This window comes from Dromiciops gliroides, chromosome 1 (assembly GCF_019393635.1).
Source record: "Dromiciops gliroides isolate mDroGli1 chromosome 1, mDroGli1.pri, whole genome shotgun sequence".
Taxonomy (NCBI): Eukaryota; Metazoa; Chordata; class Mammalia; order Microbiotheria; family Microbiotheriidae; genus Dromiciops; species Dromiciops gliroides.
The window spans coordinates 140,747,621-140,760,373 of record NC_057861.1 but is presented as its reverse complement, the minus strand read 5'-3'; positions in this window follow the sequence as shown (position 1 = coordinate 140,760,373).

The window sequence follows — 12,753 nt, the reverse complement described above, 5'->3', positions numbered from 1 at the left end:
CTTTAAAGTAAATCCAGGGGATGTAGAGTATGTTTATTAGGCAGCATATGCCGTATTCCACATCTGTAGCCCCCCTCCTCCCCATCTCTCCTGAAAGGAAGGTTTAGTTCCTTATGGCTTCTCCAGGCCTGAAATTATTCTCAAGAGTTCATTTTTGACTGCTTCAATTAGCTAGCCGAAATAATTTCAACCATAGTGATTCCAGTTCTTTCAAACTTATCTGAAAGCTTCTCTACACATAGGAATATAATAGCAAGCAGGGGTAGAAAGGGAGTAAATGGGTTCTATCTTCTATTTCATGATCTCTTCATATCTTTCTCAACAACAAGTGACAAATGAATTGTTGAGCACTTACTATGTCCTGAGTCCTGTGCTAAATGCTGGGTCTACAAGGTGTTCTTCAAGGTGGTCACATTCTAGAGGAGGAGACAAAAAGCAGGGGAGGTTTTAGTGGCAGGTCTCTGGTAAGGATCAGAGGAGGGGCTGGGGAGGGATGTTATCATGGCGCTGCTGGTGGTAGCTTGACCTACCTGGTACATGCCTCCTCCTGTCTCTCTTTTGGGTTTCCTTGATGCTTGACCACTTGGTGGTGGTGCTAATGGTACTGATTGGAATTGTGGGCTCCCTGAGATGATGGGGCCAGACTGGAAGCAGGGCTGATTGTGTATATATTAGGCATTGGGGTGGAGATGGGAGGATGCTGCTATTCCCAGATAATAGATTTAGAGATGGAAGGTACCTCATTTAATCCAACTCCTTCCCTTTACAATTAAGGAAATTGACAGGCAGGAGGTTAAGTACCTTGCCCAGGATTACAGGGGTAGTTAGGATAACAAAGACAATAACAACAACACTGGCGGCAGCAGCAGTGACAAAGGCTGGATTTGAATCCAAATATGACAACAAATCCAGCACTCGATCCACTTTGCTACACTGAAGTTTAGAAGACAAAAAAAAAAATCTAATTTCCTATGGGCCAAGTCTCCATCCTCACCCCCCAACTCCCTATGGCTTCAACAATGGTTTTTGCATAATTCTCCTGATATGTCACTATTTTGATCGTTGATATTTTGATGGTTGGCATCATGCTGGAGAACTGGTTTATTACGGGGTCCATCAAACAGTACATTGGAGTTCAGCTCCATGGAATCCAACCCAACAAAAGCTTATTAATGACTTGGTTTGTGCAAGTCAAAAAATGTGATGGGAAGGAAGGTAGGACAGAAGAAGAGAGACTGAGCAGGGAGAGATCACTTCCTGGGTAGCTCAGGGGTCAGGCTGGATTCCATCAGGAGCATGTCTTTTTTGACTGCTACCGTATGGAAATTTCTTATCTTTACTTCCTTCTTGTTTTCCTAAGAAAGAAGCCCTTGGAAAATTTCCCCTCTTAGAACAATGCACTGACAGCAAACCCCAGGAGTGAAAACAAATGTTCGGGCTGAGCTGATCCCACATTGCAATTTCTGGCTGTGGCCAGATGCATTTCCTATTGAATTCCGGTTTGCTCCCCAAAGTCATACCTAAAAATAAAAACTTAAGGTCATAGCCAGCATTGGATTGGTGGGGGGGGGGGGGGAGAACCCACAACAAACCCATTAAAACCCAAGTTATTCCTTTGGCCAGGACAAGATGTCGTTTCCAGATAGGGGATGTTTAATGCTTGAGTTTGGTTAAAGGGCCAGTGAAAGTAGGACAGGAGAAGTAACCCCAGAGCGAAGCCAGTTTTCAGGGCAGGGTTTATTTCCCACACTTGAGAGGCAGTTGCTAAGCAAAACATGGCATCAATTGCCCAGCTACAGAGCAAGCCAAATATTTCCGGTTAGGTGGCACTCTCCTTGTCCCAGCCTCACCTAGGAAACTGGGCCTTGCTCAGGCCCATAATTATTTTGCCGTGTCTCAGACTTAATGCTCCTATTTGAATTGGCAGAAGGCTTTCCATATTGGGCCAGTCCTAAGTCTTTCTCATGTGACTCTCTCTCCCTCCCCCCCCCCCAATTCTCTGCATTTATGAAATCTGGCTCTCACTCCAGCTCTTTCAAGGGTGGGGCCTCCGTTTGGCTTTTTTAACTCAATTTATCCCAGCCTCTGAGATGCTCAGCTCAGAGCAGCGTAAACACTTTTGATGAGGGCAATGAACATCTCTTAACCACTTTCTTGATCTTAATACAAATCAAACTGTCGCTGAGCACTGATAAGCAGCTTTTAAACCATGTCCAATCTGCCTTCATTCCCTTTTCAGTAGAAACTGGTTTACTCTTTTGACAATTTTTAGCCTGATACGAATTGGGAACAACTCTTGACCCCATCAGATTGCTGTTTCGGTGGATTAAAGTTACTCCTGAATATGCTTCTTTTTCTCCATCCTGTAACATGAATATGTATCACCCAGACACTCCTTAGAGAAACTCTGCATGCCAGTCCTTCACCCGATGGAGCTGTAGCAAGAATGATTTGTGACAGTCTCTGTTTGGAATGTCTTCATTCTGGCTAGAGGCCCAAACCAGGCTGTGCAAGATCAAAAGTTGATTCCACTTAGAAGGCTTAAGATGAATTGAGGGTTTTGTTTGTTTGTTTGTTTGTTTGACATTTTAGTCACTATTTGCATAATTCTAAATTGCTTTCCAAAATGGTTCTACCATTTCACAGCTCTACCAGCAATATATTAGTGTCCCCATCCTTTCATAACCCTTCCAACATTGACTATTGCCATTTGGGGGGGATATCATTTTTTAATTTAATATTTCTCCCACCCCATTACATGTAAAAAACATTTTTAACATTCATTTAAAATTTCTTTTGAGTTCCAAATTCTCTCCCTCTCTCCCTTTCCCCCCCACTGAGGAGACAAGCAACTTAATATAGGTTATACATGTGTAGTCATGCAAAACATATTAGTCATGTTGTTAAAGAAAACACAGGCATCATAAAAAAAAACAAGAAAAAATAAAGTAAAGAAAAAGTATGGTTCGATCTGCATTCAGACTCCATCAGTTCTTTCTTTGGAGATGGATAGTATTTTTCATCATGAATCCTTCCAAATTATCTTAGATCATTGTATTGCTAAGAATAGCTAAGTCATTCACAGCTGATCATCATACAATGTTGCTGTTACTATGTACAACATTCTCCTGGTTCTGCTCATTTAATTTTGCATCAGTTCATGTAAGTGTTCCCAGGTTATTTATCTCTTATAGCACAATTTTTGGTGTGTGTGTGTGTGTGTGTGTGTGTGTTTAGCAGTGGGACAGTGACCTGCAATGAACATCAGGGATCTTGGGTACTTGAGTCACCTGTGGAAATAAACATGCATTAAGTGCTTACTATGTGCCTGGCACTGTGCTAAGTACTTTATAAATATTGTCTTATTCGATGCTCACAGGAATCTTGTGAGGTACATGCTGTTATTATCCCATATTTTACAGTTGAGAAAACTGAAGCAGATTGAGTTGAGGTGATTTGCCTCACATGAATAAGTATCTGAACTTGAACTCAGATTTTCCCAATTCCAGGCCAAGGACTCTATGCACTTCAACACCTAGCTGCCAAGTCACTTAGTGTTTCTAGGCCTTACCTTCTTCATCTGCCCATAAGGTCATAGGTTTAGAGCTGGAAGGGACTTCACAGTCATTTAGTCCAACCATTTCATTTTATAGATAAGGAAACTGAGGCCTACAGAGGTTAAATGATTTGCTCAAAATTGCACAGGTAGTTGTCATCAGAGGCAAACTTTGAACCTGGGTCCTCTGACTCCAGTACTCTTTCTACTGGAGTTAAGAATAAATGGAGAGGGGCAGCTAGGTGGCGCAGTGGATAGAGCACCGGCCCTGGATTCAGGAGGACCTGAGTTCAAATCTGACCTCAGACACTTAACACTTACTAGCTGTGTGACCCTGGGCAAGTCACTTAACCCCAATTGCCTCAATAAAAAAAAAAGAATAAATGGAGGGCAGCTCAGTGGATAAAGCACAGGTCCTGGATTCAGGAGGACCTGAGTTCAAATCTGACCTCAGACACTTAACACTTACTAGCTGTGTGACCCTGGGCAAGTCACTTAACCCCAATTGCCCTGCAAAACAAACAAACAAACAAAAAAAGAATAAACGAAAGAGTTAGTTCACTAATTTTCCCAGCCTATTCCTTGACTTTAGACATTATATTAGAGTAGGGCTCTGCTCACAGGGTGGGGGGTGGGGGCCTGCAGAGATGACCGGCCTGAGCTTCTGTAGCCCAATCTGGGGCCCTGTAGGTATTTGGTGCTTCTAAGAAAGACAGATATCTGCTATATTTATCAGGTGGTTGCTTCTCCATCCCTACCCCTATGTTTACCCCAACATGAAGTCATGGGGCTAAGTGCAAACTTTTTATTGCATCATAGAATTGTTTCCATCTTTTCCATATTGTCCAGAAAAGAGGAGTCTGAGTGTTTATAGGTAGTGCAAAATATGTTGCTGTTATTTGTCCTTCATTCTCAAAGAGGACCTTGACCTCGGGGTGAGGTCATGACTTGCACTAAATTGGATTTAAGTGAAGGAGGGCTGTGCAAAGTCACCAACCTCACTCTCTCCTCCAGAGCCATCTGAGTCTAGTGGTAAGATATACATCAGGATGACTGGAGATGGCCCTGGATGTTTTTTTAAGGCAATAGGGGTTATGTGACTTGCCCAGGGTCACACAGCTAGTAAGTATCTGAGGTGAGCTTTGAACTCAGGTCCTCTCGACTTCAGGGTCAGCACTCTATCCACTGTGCTACCTAGCTGCCCCTGTGCAAAATATGAGGGATCATTGAATTCCAAATGGAAGGGGCAGAGAATGAAAGGAGGGCAAAAAAAAATTTGTTAATTTTTTTTAAATGAAGGAAGGAAAGGACTGATGAAGAAGAAAGCATCAAAGCAGAAAAATGGTGCAAGAAGCACCATGGCACTATGCAAAAACGGGCCCTGGATTGTGCAGAAGACAGATCCCTCCCATCAGATGATGTAAAACCAAGTTGATCATGTGTCCAATGAAACAAATGCTATAGCTAAGCACTGAGGAGCCTCCAGTCACATTAGGCCTGAAACTAAGAATTTCTTTGCCCTGGGCTAATACCCCAAACTACTCCCTGGGCAAACAGCTTGAAGCATGCCCTCAGTTCAAGTGGGTGTGATGAGAGACAGAGACACCAGGATGCTGTTGCTAGGTTGCTGTTGAGTGGTTCACTGAAGGGGCAAGGGGAAGAAGGAAGAAATAGGGAAGGAGCTTGCTCTGTCCTGCTTTCTAGTAGCTTCCTATTTTAACTCATTCTGCTTGTTAACCAGGGGCCTAGCTCTGTGGTTTTTACACTGCTAAAGAACATGGAGGGCCAGCAGTGTCCTCCAGGACAGAGCCTCATTGTACCACCCTAAGGATAACCCTCTGAAGCAATGGCCTTGATAATGGAAAGCTGTCCAAGGTGCCTATCAGAGCTCAGATTCTTAGTGATATCCTTTCTGAGGTAAACTTAGATTCCCCAAACCCTAGGAGACCATTGGGTTCAATTCTGCAAAGCCCTAACCCATCCCAGCCCTGTCCTGCTGCTAGCCTACCCTGGTGATCGAAGCATTCCAAACAGAAAACCCCAGAACATTAGCCTACTGTGCTGGAAGAGTTAACAGCAGAGAGCTCACTGCAGAGAGGTTTCATGTTACTAAGACTATATTACCTCTGTGTACCGTCCTGCAGAACATTTTTCACTGGGTTATAAAATACCACCATAAATAATTAAAACTAAACCAGCCTTGTCAGAATGAAAGAACCAGTGTACAGCCTGTGATGTAATAGCCTTTGGGGGAGTGTGTGTGTGTGTGTGTGTGTGTGTGTGTGAGAGAGAGAGAGAGTGAGAGAGAAAGAGAAAGACAGAGACAGACAGAGACAGAGACAGAGAAAGACAGACAGAGAAAGACAGAGACAGAGACAGAGAAACAGAGAGACAGAGACAGAGAGGGCTTGCACAGGCACACACATTTCTTGCTGATTCACAAACCTTGGCAGTTCACATCAAGTCCAGATTTCAGAGAGGCAAGTCTCATGGCTATTGATCTAAAGGTAAATACACACACAAAGAGCTTCATTTCCTTTTTGTTTTTTGGTTTTATTTTTTGGTTTTTTGTTTTTGGCAGGGCAATGAGGGTTAAGTGACTTGCCCAGGGTCACACAGCTAGTAAGTGTCAAGTGTCTGAGGTCAGATTTGAACTCAGGTCCTCCTAAATCCAGGGTCAGTGCTTTATCCACTGAGCCACCTAGCTGCCACTTCATTTCCTTTTTTTTAACTTTTTTTTTTTTTGCAGGGCAATTGGGGTTAAGTGACTTGCCCAAGATCACACAGCTAGTAAGTGTCAAGTGTCTGAAGTTGGATTTGAACTCAGGTCCTCCTGAATCCAGGGCCAGTGCTTTATCCACTGAGCCACCTAGCTGCCGCTTCATTTCCTTTTTTTTTAACTTTTTTTTTTTTGCAGGGCAATTGGGGTTAAGTGACTTGCCCAAGGTCACACAGCTAGTAAGTGTCAAGTGTCTGAAGTTGGATTTGAACTCAGGTCCTCCTGAATCCAGGGCCAGTGCTCGATCCACTGCACCACCTAGCTGCCCCTGCTTCATTTCCTTTTAACCAAGCCTGGAGGCCCAAGGACATCCTGACATGACTGCAACATCTGATTGTTAAACCCACAGCCAGATTTTAACTTCACCAGGGTAGTGCCCAAGGTATTGTTGACTTGGGTTTCTATTTTCCCTGGGAGGAGATAATCAAAGTTGCTTGTTGACTGAATGTATTTGACAAATGAACTAGGGTCAACAGGGAACCATTCACAGAGTAACTATTGAGGACCAGTGGTCTCAGATTCTGGTCCCTTACACACCATAGCAGTTGGCCCCAGGGACCAAGATGTCATAGGAATGTTATTATAGGGAGCTTTGCCCCTGGAGGTAGCAGGAAGCACATGGTCTCAGCTATAAATCGGTTGGTGAAAACCAATTTGGGGAACACCAGAATTCAAAAGGAGCAACCACCTTTGGCCAGCCTGCCTATCTGAATGTTCTTTAGGACATTTAGTTATTGTGAATGTGGAGACCCCTCCACTCTGCATCAGGGCATAGAGCTTTCTCATCTCAAATTGCCAATATGTAGGGAAGGATCCCCTATGGGTCATCTCATTTGGGGAGCTGTGTCCAAGGAAATCCCTCCTTGAATACAGGAAAAAAGCTCATACGGTGGAAAGGTCACTGGTTCTGGAGTCAAAAGGTTTGGGTTCAAATCCTACCCCATGGCACACACTACCTGTTTTACCTTGGACAAATCCCCAAAGCTTCATGGGCTAAAGTTTCCTCATTTGTAAATGAAGAGGTTGGATTATATGACCTCTGAAGTCTCTTTTAGCCCTGGATCAAGGTTTCTTAACCTTTTTTGTATCTTAGATGCCTTCGGCAGTCTTTGTGAAGCCTATAGGTCCCTTTTTTGGAATAAGGTTTTAAAATGAATCTAAAATACACAGTCTCACAAAGGAAACCAATCATATTGAAATATGGTTATCCAAAAAAAAATATTTGGGGGGGGCAGGGCAATGAGAGTTAAGTGACTTGCCCAGAGTCACACAGCTAGTGAGTATCAAATGTCTGAGGCCAGGCTTTATCCACTGTGCCATCTAGCTGCCCCCATGAACTTGTTTTTTAAAAATATATTTTAGGGGCAGCTAGGTGGCTCATGGATAAAGCATTGGCCCTGGATTCAGGAGGGCCCGAGTTCAAATCTGGCCTCAGACATTTGATACTCACTAGCTGTGTGGCCCTGGGCAAGTCACTTAACCCCAATTGCCTCACCAAAAAACAAAAAAAACCAAGTTCATGAACACCAGGTTAAGAACTCCTACTCTAAATCAATGGTCCTATGAATAAGCCTGAGATGTCCTCCTGAACTATCAAGATTTTTCTGGATTTGTATTAGGCCTCAATCCAATCAGTAAGGATTTAAAAAACTTGCTGGATAATTTAAAATATATGCATACACATGCATGTACATATACATGTGTGTATATACATGTACACACATGTAAATATACACCCATATTGCTATATAAAATATGAAATGCTCTGCACTTGTTAATAAGTTAATAAGGACAAGAAATCTCTCTTTGGGTGAGTTTTTTTTCTAACTAAAGGTTTGTGTTCAAGAGGTCAGAATATCAAGAAAAGGGCAGCTGAAAGACCGGCACTTTCAGATTGAACTATAGAAGGTAGTCATGTGCTTGTCCTTGGTGGAGTGGGAATCATAGTGGACTCATGAAATCAACAGGAAGTTGTTGTTCCTTATTTTGTTCCATATCAAGATGTTGACATCCTACCCATTGACACTTCCTGCCTCCCCAGGAAGTGTCCATCAGTCAATATGGGCAGGGAAGTCAGTCATGCACACTCCTGCCCCAACAGCCACCCACAGTCAGCTGCCCAGGACTCATACCACGATTGTATCTGGAGTGAGTTTTTTGTTTTGGGTTGTTTTTTTTTCCCTTTCTCATCCTGTTCTAATTTCTTGTCAGTTGCTCTTTGAAAGTTTGTTCTAAACATCACTTATAATTCCCACAACCAACTGCTGCCCAGTCTTCACACTGGAGAACTGCAAATCTCAGAGCCAGGGATGATCATTCCTGGTCTCACCTCCTAGCTCCAGAGTTATTTTCAGTCACGTTCATTAAAATTTAAACAGTTTTAGGGCCAACTAGGTGGCACAGTGGGTAAAGCACTGGCAGTGGATTCAGGAGGGCCTGAGTTCAAATCTGACCTCAGGCACTTGACACTTACTAGCTGTGTAACCCTAGGCAAGTCACTTAACCCTCCTTGCCCTGCCCCCCCCAAAAACCAAATTTTAAGCAGTTTGTAGAAAACAGTTAATAATTGGATTACTTGAGTAAGTCATTGATTAAGAGGATGAACTTGAAGGCCCAAGCAGAAAAGTATTTATGAAAACATGGGTTTTCCCTTGAGGCTGTAGCAATGCTATAGTGCCTCAAAAAAACCAAACAAACAAACAAACAAAAACCCCAGAAGATAATAAAAACTCCATAACACGATGTCTTTATTGAATAAGGGTTTAACATGATATCTGCAGGGTCTCCCCAGCTCAGTGCATTGAACTTAATATAAAAAACTTTTTAATGGGGAGGTAATCATTGTCTGGGGTTTCAGTACAATTTTCTTTTTCTGTTCATATCAAGTGTCCCAAAAGTCTTAGCACAGGTTAAACCCATTAAAACGTAAAGCTATAGGGGGCAGCGAGGTGGCGCGGTGGATAAAGCACCGGCCCTGGATTCAGGAGTACCTGAGTTCAAATCTGACCTCAGACACTTGACACTTACTAGCTGTGTGACCCTGGGCAAGTCATTTAACCCCTACTGACCCGCAAAAAAAACCAAAACCAAAAAAAAATGCCTTAAAGCTATTCAATGTATTAAAGCTTAAGATTTTTTTAGGTCTCTCTCTCTTCATATATATATATATATATATATGTGTGTGTGTGTGTGTGTGTGTGTGTGTGTATGTATATATATATATGTGTGTGTGTGTATGTATATACATATATATGTGTGTGTGTATATATGGGTATATATACACATACACATACATACACGTGCACACATATTTGGGACTATATATTTGGGATATAAAATTATATTTGAGTCTACTTATATGTATGTGTTTATTTATATATGTTATATGTACATACATAAATATATTTGGGATATATTGTTGTTTGTCCTTCATTTTTTGGGGGGGGGTGAGTCAACTGGGGTTAAGTGACTTGCCCAGGGTCACACAGCTAGTAAGTGTCAAGTGTCTGAGGCCAGATTTGAACTCAGGTCCTCCTGACTCCAGGACCAGTGCTCTATCCACTTCACCACCTAGCTGCCCACCCTGTCCTTCATTCTTGAAAAGAACCATCACAGGGTGATGTCTTAACTTACACATGAATTGGATTTAAGTGAAGCAGAGGTGCACAAAGTTGTCAGCCTCATAATTCAAGTCTAGTGGCAAGACAACCAGAGATGGTCTGGGATGCAGTGAATGACCAAGCATCTTCAGTGTCTGACCAAACTCTAAGTGCTCTACAACACCTGCTTCAGCCACCTTCATGGTGACTATGTATGTATGTATATATGTATATGCATATGTATATGCATATATATACATATATTGGGCATATATAAATATATATAGGAGGTATCTGAATATATATTTAGGGTATATAAATATATACAGGGTGGGCCAAAAGTCATGAAAGGGCTTCAATATTTAATAACTTCTTTATTTTTGTTTTTAATTTACAATACCATAGCATCATATACAGTATATGTAGGAAATGAATTTACATTACATGTGAAAAATCAGATCTCATAAATGATAAAAAATGAAGGAAAAATAATTTTCAAAAAGTTATTAAAGCATCATGACTTTTGGCCCACCCTGAATATATGTGGGACTATATATACAGCCAATCTTCCACATTCCTGCATTTAATTTTCGCGACTTCAAACATTTGTGTGATTTTATTAGTAAGCTCATTTTCACTTCCACCCACATTCATTGCTATGCACAGTAGAGAAAAAAATGAAAGGCAGGGTGTGCGTGAGTCTGTGTAGTGGTTGGGAGCTTTCTAGATACTTCACTAGTCTTTTTTTTTTTTTTGCAGGGCAATGGGGGTTAAGTGACTTGCCCACGGTCACACAGCTAATAAGTGTCAAGTGTCTGAGGCTGGCTTTGAACTCAGGTACTCCTGACTCCAGGGCCAGTGCTTTATCCACTGTGCCACCTAGCTGCCCCCATACTTCACTAGTCTTGCTCATTTACCCTTGTAGAGTTTGTTTCTTCTTTGTCCTGGAAGAGGAGGGAGGTGATGTCATGACTTGTAGTAAATTGGATTTAAGTGAGGGAGGGCTGTGCAAAATCACCAACCTCTATCTCTCCTCCAGAGTCATCTAGGTCCAGTGGAAAGATAGACATCAGGATGACTGGAGATGACCCAGATGTTTAAGGCAATTGGGGTTAAGTGACTTGCCCAGGGTCACACAGCTAGTGTAAAGTTTCTGAGGCCACATTTGAACTCAGGTCCTCCTGACTCCAGGGCCAGGGCCCTGCACCACTTGGCTGCCCTATAACCCTTTTAAGAGCCAAACAACTAGATTATGGTAATTGTTATCTCATTCCAACTACACTGTAAACTCCCTAAGGGCAGGATCTATGCCTTCCATTTACATGATGAGCACCTTGAGAGCAGGGACTGCTTTTTGCATAGCGTCTGGCACATAGTAGTTACTTCATAAATACTTGTTGACTTGACTACTTTTTCCCATCCCCCAAAGTGGCTAATACCACACTAGGCAAATTGCAGATACTCAATAAAGGTTGGTTGCTTGGTTGATGGAATAGTAAGAAAAGCTAAAACAGACAGCAGGGAATAACACTCTTTCAAGTACAGACTCCACCCTGTCCCTCCTCCCCCATCTTCCTCTCTCACTTTTCCCCACTATCACAACCACTGTTCTCACATAAGCAAAACCCCAGGCATTTTAACCTTCCTTTTCTCTTCTCTGTGATGATGGGAAAGCCAGAGGGTGGCAAAGACCCAGCACCCTCCACTTGAAAATGGAGGTAATAGGATGGTACCAGGAACAACCTGACCTCAGTGGAGCAGATACAGATATGTGTGATCTCATTCCTGATCTCTACTTGAGTGGGAAGCACGCAGGGTGTTGATTCAGAGGCAGGCTCTTGGCTAGAAGAGATGCTTGGCTTAGACTTCCAGGTCCTTCCCACTACTAATGCCTTCCCTTAGAGATTAGTTTCCATTCCCAATGTTTATATCTTGTATATGCATAATTATTTTCATGTTGTCTCCCTGCTTGAGGGTAATGGCTGTTTTTGCCTTTCTTTGTACCCCAGTATTTAGCATAGTGCCTGGACATTTTGTAGGTACTATATAAATGCTCCTGCTGCTGCTACTACTACTACTACTACTAGTGGTGGTGGTGGTAGTAGTAGTAGTATGGTTGTCACTCATGCTTGTTGAATGAATGAATGAATGAATGATGGAGAGATGGTGGTAAATCACTTTCCTCAGAGAAGCTGGAAGAGTTATAGTGTGGGTAGAGGCAGAGTTAGGTATCCTACTGTTTCCTGCCATCAACCATTTATGTATGGGTCCATAGCTGTTCCCTTCATATCTTATGGGGTGGAGAGGAAACTGGCTTTTAGAGTGAGTACTCTAAATTAGGTGGTGCTGGGGACAAAGTCCCTGTTCCCCTACCCTGCTTACTTATTTTGCTTCAGCTTCTGTATTAATAACTGGAATAATTGATATTGAACTGACAATTTTCAAACTTGACTTGTATTCTGATTGTGATGGACAACCCACTTTGCCATGGAAGTGGGTCAAGAACATTGTCATGTTTGGTTAGCTCTGTTGCCTTAAGTCTACTCTGACTTTTTTTAAATTCCTGGACTTGTAAGAGTAAGAATATTTTTAGTGGAGTTTAGATTACCTCTTTTGGTAAGATCTCTCCAAGCAGTCATGGCCACAGTTGGTGGGCTTCCACACTGCTGAACATCAGGGTCTTGCCCCCCAAAGTCTAGAATCTCCTCAGATCCTCAAGGAGAATGGGACAGACAATTTCTAATAAAACAAAATGCTTTAAGAAGTCAACTGGGCAAAATCCTTTATTTAAAATATCCTTGATAAGGCCTCCTATCTAA